Source organism: Theropithecus gelada, chromosome 16 (genome assembly GCF_003255815.1).
Source record: "Theropithecus gelada isolate Dixy chromosome 16, Tgel_1.0, whole genome shotgun sequence".
Taxonomy (NCBI): Eukaryota; Metazoa; Chordata; class Mammalia; order Primates; family Cercopithecidae; genus Theropithecus; species Theropithecus gelada.
This window is the reverse complement of record NC_037684.1, coordinates 32,097,648-32,109,968: the sequence shown is the minus strand read 5'-3', so window position 1 is coordinate 32,109,968 and position 12,321 is coordinate 32,097,648.

Below are 12,321 nucleotides of genomic sequence, written 5' to 3'. Positions count from 1 at the left end.
ACTGGGGCTTGTCAGACAGTGGGTGCAGCCCATGGAGCAGGGCAGGGCATCACCTCACCTGGGAAGCACAAGGGGTCAGGGAATTCCCTTTCCTAGCAAAGGGAAGCTGTGACAGACGGTACCTGGAAAATCAGACACTCCCACCCTAATACTGTGCTTTTCCAAGGCCTTAGCAAATGGCACACCAGAAGATTATATCCCATGCCTGGCTCGGAGGGTCCAACGCCCATGGAGCCTCACTCACTGCTAGCACAGCAGTCTGAGATTGAACTGCAAGGTGGCAGCGAGGCTGGCGGAGGGGCATCCACCATTGCTGAGGCTTGAGTAGGTAAACAAAGCGGCCTGGAAGCTCGAACCGGGTGGAGTCCACCACAGCTCAAGGAGGCCTGCCTGCCTCTGTAGACTCCACCTCTAGGGGCAGAGCATAGCTGAACAAAAGGCAGCAGAAACTTCTGCAGACTTAAACGTCCCTGTCTGACAGCTTTGAAGAGAGTAGTGCTTTTCCCAGCACAGAGTTTGAGATCTGAGAACGGACAGACTGCCTCCTCAAGTGGGTCCCTGACCCCCAAGTAGCCTAACTGGAAGACACCTCCCAATAGGGGCCGACTGACACCTCTCAGCCAGGTGCCCCTCTGAGAGAAGCTTCCAGAAGAAGGACCAGACAGCAACATTTGCCGTTCTGCAATATTTGCTGTTCTGCAGCCTCTGCTGGTGATACCCAGGCAAACAACGTCTGGAATGGACCTCCAGCAAACTCCAACAGACCTGCAGCTGACGGTCCTGACTGTTAGAAGGAAAACTAACAAACAGAAAGGACACCCACACCAAAACCACATTTGTATGCCACCATCATCAAAGATCAAAGGTAGATAAAACCACAAAGATGGGGAGAAACCAGAGCAGAAAAGCTGAAAATTCTAAAAATCAGAGCACCTCTTCTCCTCCAAAGGAACGCAGTTCCTCGCCAGCAACGGAACAAAGCTGGATGGAGAATGACTTTGACGAGTTGAGAAAAGAAGGCTTCAGACGATCAGTAATAACAAACTTCTCCGAGCTAAAGGAGGATGTTCGAACCCATTGCAAAGAAGCTAAAAACCTTGAAAAAAGATTAGATGAATGGCTAACTAGAATAAACAGTGTAGAGAAGTTCTTAAATGAACTGATGGAGCTGAAAACCATGGCATGAGAACTACGTGATGCATGCACAAGCTTCAGTAGCGGATTTGATCAAGTGGAAGAAAGGGTATCAGTGATTGAAGATCAAATGAATGCAATGAAGTGAGAAGAGAAGTTTAGAGAAAAAAGAGTGAAAAGTAATGAACAAAGCCTCCAAGAAATATGGGACTATGTGAAAAGACCAAATCTATGTCTGATTGGTGTACCTGAAAGTGACAGGGAGAATGGAACCAAGTTGGAAAACACTCTTCAGGATATTATCCAGGAGAACTTCCCCAACCTAGCCAGACAGGCCAATGTTCAAATTCAGGAAATACAGAGAACACCACAAAGATACTCCTCGAGAAGAGCAACTCCAAGACACGTAATTGTCAAATTCACCAAAGTTGAAATGAAGGAAAAAATGTTAAGGGCAGCCATAGAGAAAGACCAGGTTACCCACAAAGGGAAGCCCATCAGACTAAGAGCTGATCTCTTGGCAGAAACTCTACAAGCCAGAAGAGAGTGGGGGCCAATATTCAACATTCTTAAAGAAAAGAATTTTTAAACCAGAATTTCATATCTAGACAAACTAAGCTTCATAAATGGAGGAGAAATAAAATCCTTTACAGACAAACAAATGCTGAGAGATTTTGTCACCACCAGGCCTGCCTTACAAGAGCTCCGGAAGGAAGCACTAAACATGGAAAGGAACAACTGGTACCAGCCACTGCAAAAACATGCCAAATTGTAAAGACTATCAATGCTAGGAAGAAACTGCATCAACTAACGAGCAAAATAACCAGCTAACATCATAATGACAGGATCAAATTCACACATAACAATATTAACCTTAAATGTAAATAGGCTAAATGCTCCAATTAAAAGACACAGACTGGCAAATTGGATAAAGAGTCAAGACCCATCAGTGTGCTGTATTCAGGAGACCCATCTCACATGCAGAGACACACATAGGCTCAAAATAAAGGGATGGAGGAAGATCTACCAAGCAAATGGAAAACAAAAAAATGCAGGGGTTGCAATTCTCATCTCTGATAAAACAGACTTTAAACCAACAAAAATCAAAAGAGACAAAGAAGGCCATTACATAGTGGTAAAGGGATCAATTCAACAAGAAGAGCTAACTGTCCTAAATATATATGCATCCAATACAGGAGCACTCAGATTCATAAAGCAAGTCCTTAGAGACCTACCAAGAGACTTAGACTCCCACACAATAATAATGGGAGACTTTAACACCCCACTGTCAACATTAGACAGATCAACAAGACAAAAAGTTAACAAGTATATCCAGGAATTGAACTCAGCTCTGCACCAAGCAGACCTAATAGACAGCTACAGAACTCTCCACCCCAAATCAACAGAATATACATTCTTCTCAGCACCACATCACACTTATTCCAAAATTGACCACATAGTTGGAAGTAAAGCACTCTTCAGCAAATGTAAAAGAACAGAAATTATAACAAACTGTCTCTCAGACCACAGTGCAATCAAACTAGAACTCAGGATTAAGAAACTCACTCAAAACCGCTCAACTACATGGAAACTGAACAACCTGCTCCTGAATGACTACTGGGTACATAATGAAATGAAGGCAGAAATAAAGATGTTCTTTGAAACCAATGAGAACAAAGACACAACATACCAGAATCTCTGGGACACATTTAAAGCAGTGTGTAGAGGAAAATTTATAGCACTAAATGCCCACAAGAGAGAGCAGGAAAGATCTAAAATTGACACCCTAACATCACAATTGAAAGAACTAGAGAAGCAAGAGCAAACACATTCAAAAGCTAGCAGAAGGCAAGAAATAACTAAGATCAGAGCAGAACTGAAGAAGATGGAGACACAAAAAACCATTCAAAAAATCAGTGAATCCAGCAGCTGGTTCTTTGAAAAGGTCAACAAAATTGATAGACTGCTAGCAAGACTAATAAAGAAGAAAAGAGAGAAGAATCAAATAGATGCAATAAAAAATGATAAAGGGGATATCACCACCGATCCCACAGAAATACAAACTACCATCAGAGAATACTGTAAACACCTCTACACAAATAAACTAGAAAATCTAGAAGAAATGGATAAATTCCTGGACACACACCCTCCCAAGACTAAACCAGGAAGTTGAATCCCTGAGTAGACCAATAACAGGTTCTGAAATTGAGGCAATAATTAATAGCCTACCAACCAAAAAAAAATCCAGGACCAGACGGATTCATAGCCGAATTCTACCAGAGGTACAAAGAGGAGCTGGTACCATTCCTTCTGAAACTATTCCAGTCAATAGAAAAAGGGAATCCTCCCTAATTCATTTTATGAGGCCAACATCATCCTGATACCAAAGCCTGACAGAGACACACACAAAAAAGAGAATTTTAGATCAGTATCCCTGATGAACATCGATGCAAAAATCCTCAATAAAATACTGGCAAACTGAATCCAGCAGCACATCAAAAAGCTTATCCACCACGATCAAGTTGGCTTCATCCCTGGGACGCAAGACTGATTCAACATATGCAAATCAATAAACATAATCCATCATATAAACAGAACCAAAGACAAAAACCACATGATTATCTCAATAGATGCAGGAAAGACCTTTGACAAAATTCAGCCCTTCATGCCAAAAACTCTCAATAAATTAGGTATTGATGCAGCATATCTCAAAATAATAAGAGCTATTTATGAGAAACCCACAGCCAGTATCATACTGAATGGGCAAAAACTGGAAGCATTCCCTCTGAAAACTGGCACAAGACAAGGATGCCCTCTCTCACCACTCCTATTCAACATGGTGTTGGAAGTTCTGGCCAGGGCAATCAGGCAAGAGAAAGAAATAAAGGGTATTCAATTAGGAAAAGAGGAAGTCAAATTGTCCCCATTTGCAGATGACATGATTGTATATTTAGAAAACCCCACTGTCTCAGCCCAAAATCTCCTTAAGCTGATAAGCAACTTCAGCAAAGTCTCAGGATACAAAATCAATGTGCAAAAATCACAAAGCATTCCTATACACCAATAACAGACAGAGAGCCAAATCATGAGTGAACTCCCATTCACAATTGCTTCAAAGAGAATAAAATACCTAGGAATCCAACTTACAAGGGATGTGAAGGACCTCTTCAAGGAGAACTACAAACCACTGCTCAGCGAAATAAAAGAGGACACAAACAAATGGAAAAACATTCCATGCTCATGGATAGGAAGAATCAATATTGTGAAAATGGCCACACTGCCCAAGGTAATTTATAGATTCAATGCCATCCCCATCAAGCTACCAATGACTTTCCTCACAGAATTGGAAAAAGCTACTTTAAAGTTCATATGGAACCAAAAAAGAGCCCGCATTGCCAAGACAATCCTAAGCCAAAAGAACAAAGCTGGAGGCATCACACTACCTGACTTTGAACTATACTACAAGGCTACAGTAACCAAAACAGCATGGTACTGGTACCAAAACAGAGATATAGACCAATGAAACAGAATAGAGCCCCCAGAAATAATATCACACACCTACAACCATCTGATCCTTGACAAACCTGACAAAAATAAAAATTGGGGAAAGGATTCCCTATTTAATAAATGGTGCTGGGAAAACTGGCTAGCCATATGTAGAAAACTGAAACTAGATCCCTTCCTTATATCTTATACAAAAATTAATTCAAGATGGATTAAAGACTTAAATGTTAGACCTTAAACCATACAAACCCTAGAAGAAAACCTAGGCAATACTATTCAGGTCATAGGCATGGGCAAGGACTTCATGACTAAAACACCAAAAGCAGTGGCAACAAAAGCCAAAATTGACAAATGGGATCTAATTAAACTAAAGAGCACAGCAAAGGAAACTACCATAGGAGTGAATGGGCAACCTACAGAATGGGAGAAAATTTTTGCGATCTACCCATCTGACAAAGGGCTAATATCCAGAATCTACAAAGAACTTAAACAAATTTACAAGAAAAAAATCAAACAACCACATCAAAAACTGGGCAAAGATATGAACAGACACTTCTCAAAATAAGACATTTATGCAGCCAACAGACACATGAAAAAATGCTCATCATCACTGGCCATCAGAGAAATGCAAATCAAAACCACAATGAGATACCATCTCATACCAGTTAGAATGGCGATCATTGAAAAGTCACAACACAACAGGTGCTGGAGAGGATGTGGAGAAATAGGAACAATTTACACTGTTGATGGGACTGTAAACTAGTTCAACCATTGTGGAAGACAGTGTGGCGATTCCTCAAGGATCTAGAACTAGAAATACCATTTGACCTAGCCATCCCATTACTGGGCATATACCCAAAGGATTATAAATCATGCTGCTATAAAGACACATGCACACATATGTTTATTGTGGCACTATTCACAATAGCAGAGACTTGGAACCAACCCAGGTGTCCATCAATGATAGACTGGATTAAGAAAATATGGCACATATACACCATGGAATACTATGCAGCCATAAAAAAAGGATGAGCTCATGTCCTTTGTAGAGACATGGATGAAGCTGGAAATCATCATTCTGAGCAAACTATCGCAAGGACAGAAAACCAAACACTGCATGTTCTCACTCATAGGTGGGAACTGAACAATGAGAACACTTGGACACAGGGTGGGGAACATCACACACTGGGGCCTGTCATGGGGTGGGGGGAGGGAGGAGGGATAGCATTAGGAGATAAACGTAATGTAAATGACGAGTTAACGGGTGCAGCATACCAACATGGCACATGTACTCATATGTAACAAACCTGCATGTTGTGCACATGTACCCTGGAACTTAAAAAAAGAAAAAAAAAAAAATTAGCTGGGCATGGTGCCATGTCCCTCTGGTCCCAGCTACTCAGGAAGCTGAGGTGGGAGAATTGCTTGAGCCCAGGAAATGGAGGCTTCAGTGAGCTCTGATTGCACCACTGCACTCCAGCCTGAGCAACAAAGTGAGACCTTGTCTCAAGAAAAAAAAAGTGATCCTTGCTTTATTTCCTGTCAAGGCAGCCCCCAATCCCCAAGACAAGCTGTGTCTACAGCTGTTTGTTGGCTACCAGATTTATGGGAGTAGGAAGGGTAGGGCCCCAGAGACAGAGGTCATTTGGAAGGCATTTTTGCAGTTCATGCAGAAAACTGTTGTTAAAAAATGCACCTGTGTTCAAATATTTATTGGTGGAATGTGTGTAAATGTAATTCCAAGCCCCATTTCAACTAGCAGTCCATATGTTCTGAGCCCCTGGGCAAAATTTTGGAAAAAGTCCATCACTCTGGGCCCAACACTAATAAATCTCCTTATTACAAACCCCTCAAGATGGACCTTTTTTAATCCTTGGGTCTTCAAACAGATAAGTTGGCTGCCTGTATCTACAGCCAGAGAGGATGTGCTCTCTAGAGGAATTTTCTAGGTCAGAAGTGTTAAATAGGTGGCATATGTGCAGCCAATGCCCATTCCTGCACCTGTGGAAAACATTACTAATTGATCACAGCACTCTCCTATTGTGATCACAGCACTCTCCTATTGAATTTAATTCAACAGGAGAGTGCTGTGATCAATTAGTAATGTCTTTGGCTCTTTCAGGACAGTGTTCAGTATCAGTTGGGCAGAATTAGTGAGTTATTCCTGTTTGCCATTCTCAATCCACTGATTTGTAACCTTCCCTGCTATCCACTTCATTCCCTGTGAATGGGTTTGAGAAAGTTAGAACCATCTGTCATTTACAGGCAGTGCTCAGATATATTACCCAATTGTATGTTGAAATACGTGCTTTAAAACATGTGGCCAATCAAATTGTGTATCCACTTATCCAGTATCATATCATTTATGCTACCAATCACAGGACCATGCATCCAGACAATAACACTTGATGATTTCTTTAATAACTGCAGAGTTCAGCATTATGCACAAAGCCCATTTTTAATCAGATAGTTAAGAACCAATAAGCAGCATTTCTCTATTTAGTGGAGTTAATATTGATCGATTTCTTTCTTTCTTTCTTTTTTTTTTTTTTTTTGAGACAGAGTGTCTGTCGCCCAGGCTGGAGTGCAATGGCGTGATCTCGGCTGACTGCAACCTCCGCCTCCCAGGTTCAAGCAATTCTCCTGCCTCAGCCTCCTGAGTAGCTAGGACTACAGTAGGATTACAGGCACCTGCCACCACGCCTGGCTAATTTTTTTTATTTTTAGTGGAGACGGGGTTTCACCATGTTGGTCAGGCTGGTCTTGAACACCGACCTCAAGCAATCCACCTGCTTTGGCCTCCCAAAGTGCTGGGATTACAGGTGTGGGCCACCGCGCCTAGCCACTGATCAGTTTCTTACTCCATTTTTCCTGCCTTTTGAATACAGTCACCAACCACTGCTTCCTTTAAAAGCCAGGCTTATGGTTTCAGAACAAGATGGTATAGAACCACTTTTTCCTCCTCTTCTCCTCTAAATACAACAAAATACTTGGAAACTATTCGACAGACAATGATAAAAGGACTCTGAAAGCTGGAAAGATGAGCTGACTGGGGACCTCAGGACTTGAGGAAAAGCAATGTCATGAGTTTGCTGGGTTTTCTTTATCTCTGTATGCCCCAGACTGGACAATGGAGGGGCTTCTGCCAACAGGCCTAGACAGAAAAAACAAACAACATACAAAACAAAGCAAAAAAACAAGCTTGCTTTCTCTGGCCAAAGGGTGGGAAGGAGGAAGCCCAATGGAGACCCACATAGGGATTCCCAACCCTACCTCCATACTGGGTCACTAGCAGGTTTCTCAATTCATTAGTAGCAGCAGTGGGATCCTGTGTCTCTCTACCCTCCAACCCAGTGGCAAAAGGAGACCCAGGTTCAGCAGAAGGTGGCCAAGTGACACCATACACCCCAAGAAAGCACCTTCTGAATCAGCAGAAGACATCAGCAGGGATTGGGTGGGAGTCCCAGCAGCTCCCCAAGAACAAAGCAGACCAAAATAGCATTGCGAGGGCTTTGAAAATAACTTTCATTGGAACTAAAAACAACAAAAGGCAAGAACCTCCACACTGCACCTTAACAGGACTACTGCTTGCTAAAATAGAAGATTTAAATAGGAAAAATAACATCATAACTCAAATATTTGGAATGCAATAGGAAATCACTATACCAAAAACCAGAAGAATCACAGTCTACACATGATCTAAGGCAAAAGGCCAAGAAGCGATAGAGAACCACAGTCTAAACAAGAAAAGACAGTCAGCTGGTGGCAATACCAATGTGATTCAGATGCTGGAATTTATCTGTCAAGGATTTTAAAGTAGTTGTAATAACAATGCTTCAATGATTAATTGTAACTTCTTTTGAAACAAATTTAAAAATGGAAAATCTTAGCAATTAAATAGAAGATATGAAAAAGAACCAAATGGAAATTATGGGAATGAAAAATACAATAAGCAAAAGAAAAAGCTCAAATGAACTCAGTAGTAGAGTGAAGATAATAAAAGGTAAAATCGGTGTACTTGAGGATCAATATAATTTACTCAATCTTACTGATTTTTTAAAAAGAGCCTCAGAGACCTGTGAGACAGTAACAAAATATCTGTCTCAGGCTCCTAGGGTGTCGCTTTTCCAGCTGCCCAGCTGCAACTGCAGACCGGGACATCCCTGTGCTCTCAGGGGCCCGGGGTCCCCCTACCCCTTCAGGCTTAGAAGTGCTGAGTCCCACTGCCTGGCCTCTCCCCACTTCCAGTGCCTGCTCTGATTTTGCAGCAAAGTTGTGACTGAGCCTGGGTGTTGTGACCCAGCCAGGTGTGAGCACACTTGGGGCAGCGCTGACATGCCAGCCCCCTGCCACCTCGGCCCCCTCCAGACCTTGGGCACTGAAGACCAGGGACAGCCTGAAGCATGGGGACTGGGCTGTTAGTTCCAGGTGGAGTCCACAGCACAGAGTGAGAACTTACGGTGCTTTTTTCAGGCTCACCTATGGCCGCCCATGGACCAATCAGCACATACTTCCTCCCTTTTGAAGCCTATAAAATCTCCAGACTCAGCCAGACTCATGGATATGGCAGGATGATCTGCCTATGGATAGGAGCTGCCCACTCCAGGTCTCCTCTCCACTGAGGGCTGCAGGCATTGGGACGACCTGCCTGCAGATAGAAGCTACCCACTTCGGGTCTCCTGCGAGCTATACTGCCACTCAATAAAGCACCTCTTTGTCTTGCTCATCTTTCAGTTGTCCTTGCATGTACCTTGTTCTTCCTGGACGCAGGACAAGAACTTGGGGGTCTGCCAAATGGCAGGGCTAAAAGAGCCGTAACCCAAATAGGGCTGAAACACCGCCCCATCACCACCCCTGCTCTCCATGTTGTGGGTGACGAGAAGGAGAGAAGGGCTGCAGCTCCCTGAGCTAGGGCTCTGACACCCTCTTTGGGGCTCTGCGATTTCTGGCATCTCCAAGCTTCCGAGTGCCACTGCATTCCCCTCATCCAGACGTGGATGCCTGCAGTGGAAGCCGTGTGCAGTACAGCCTCACATGGAGCTGGCACCTGTGCCAGCACCTGAGCTCCCCACCCCACCACAGCAGCCAGCATGCCTGGCTCTGCATAGTGGCCAGACCCTGAACTCACTTGCCCACACACGCCTTGCCACTCCATGCCTGGCTCAGCCCGGCAGGTGTGGGATCTGGGCCTGTGGTGTGAGCCGAGCGCAGCCTGCTGGGCTGAGTGGGTGGAACAAGCCCAGCGGGCACAAGCAATACTCAGGCAGAAGGTGCCACTAGCCACAGAGGTTTCTGGCTGGCGAAGTGACACCCTAAGGATCCCGTGATAGAGCTACTAACATTTGTATCATCAGAGTCTTTGCAGGAAAGGAGAAAGTGTGAGACTGAAAAGTATTCAGAGAAATAATGGCTGAAAACTTCCCAAATCTGGTGAAAGACAAACACAGATTCAAGAAGTTGATTGAGCTCCAAATAGAGAAAACAGTCCAAAGCCATACTGACACATCATAACTAATCTTCTAAAAACTGGAGATTAAGAAAAAAGAAATCTTTAAAACAGTCAGAGAGAAGCAACCAGGAAGGAATGCTAATTTAAACTATTTTTGCAGTACCTATAAAAGAAATGATAGAGGCCCTCTAGAAGTGGTCCAACACTTATCAAGTGCTGAAAACAAAACTGTCAACCTTGAATCCTGTGTCAGGTGAAACTAACCTTCAGGAATAAAGGGAAAAATGAAGACATTCTCAGATGAAGAGAAACAGTTTGTTGAGACCTACCCTTTAAAAATGGCTAAAGGAAGCTCTCCAAACAGAAATAAATTAACAGAAAGAGGCTGGGACCTAAGAAAGAGAAAGAAGGTAGAAGGAAGGGAAGGGGAGAGGAGGGGAGGGGGGGAAGAGGAGAAGAGGGAACAGAGGGGGGAGGAGGAGAGGAGGGGAGGGAAGGGAAGGGAAGAAGGAGGGAGGGAAAAGAAAGAAACAACATAATACATAAAAATAGAAGTACAGATGCTCCTTGACTTATGATGGGGTTACGTTCCCAATAAATCCATGGTAAGTTGAAAAACATTCGAAGTCGAAAATACACTTAATACATCTAACCTGTCAAACATTATAGCTAAGCCAGGCCTAACTTAAATGTGCTCAGAACACTTACATTAGCCTATAGTTGGGCAAAATTACCCTAATATAAAGCCTATTTTATAATGAAGTATTGAATATGTCATGTTATCTGTTGAATACGGTACTGAAAGTGAAAAACAGAAGTAGTTATATGGGTACTTAAAGTATGATTTCTACTGAATGTGTATTGCTTTTGAACCATTACAAGGTTAAAAAAAAAAATCATGCTGGGCGCAGTGGCTCACGCCTGTAATCCCAGCACTTCGGGAGGCCGAGGCAGGTGGATCACGAGGTCAGGAGACCGAGACCATCCTGGCTAACATGGTGAAACCCCGTCTCTACTGAAAATACAAAAAATTAGCCGGCATGGTGGCGGGCACCTGTAGTCCCAGCTACTCAGGAGGCTGAGGCAGGAGAATGGCATGAACCCGGGAGGCGGAGGTTGCAGTGAGCCAAGATCGCGCCACTGCACTCCAACCTGGGCGACAGAGCGAGACTCCGTCTCAAAAAAAAAAAAAAAAAAAAAAAAAAAATCATTTAAGTCAAACCATTGTAAGTCAGGGACCGTCGGTATCTGCTGTCTGCAAGTATATGTTCCTTCAAACATAATGACACAAGTAGGCTGAAAGTTAAATGATAAAAGGTAATATATCATGCAAATACTGATTTTAAGAATGCAGTACTGAGTATGTTAATATCAGATAAAGTAAGTTCAGAGAAAGAAAATTACTAGGGACAAAGAGGGACATTATATAATAATAAAGAGATCTCATGTCTATACTCTCAGCACTTTGGGAGGCCAGTGTGGGCAGATCACTTGAGCCCAGGAGTTCGAGACCAGCCTTGGCAATATGATGAAACCCCATCTCTACTAACAAAAAACACAAAAATGAGCTGGGCACGGTGGTGCATGCCTGTAGTCCCAGCCACTCAGGAGACTGAGGTGGGAGGACTGCTTGAGCCTAGGAGGTGGAAGTTGCAGTGAACTGAGATCACACCGCTGGGAACTTCAGCTTGGGTGACAGAGTGAGACCCTGTCTCCAAAAAAAAAAAAAAAAAAAAAAAATCAATAACTCAATCCACCAAAAATATACATCAGTCTTTAATGTGTATGTGCCAAACACCAGAGTTTCGAAATATATGAAGCAAAAACAGAGTTAAAAACAGAAATAGACAAATCCACAATTACAGTTGGGGATTTCAACACCCACCCTTAGCAACTGATAGAACTACTAGATAGAAAATCATCAGGATGTAGAAGAACTGAACACCATCAACCAACGGGACCTAACTGATATTTATAGAACACTTCGCCCATTAACAGCACAATACACATTCTTTTCAAATGTCCATAAAATATTCACCTTGATTAAAAAAAAAAAAACACCTTAACAAGTTTAAAAGAATTGAAATGATGAAGTATGTTCTCTGGACATAATGGGATCAAATTAAAAATTAATAACAGAAAGATAACCAGAAAATCTCCAAACCTTTGAAACTATAACTAATATAACCTGAGCAGTTAATGGTATGGATCATGAAAAGCCTTGTATACTCTAT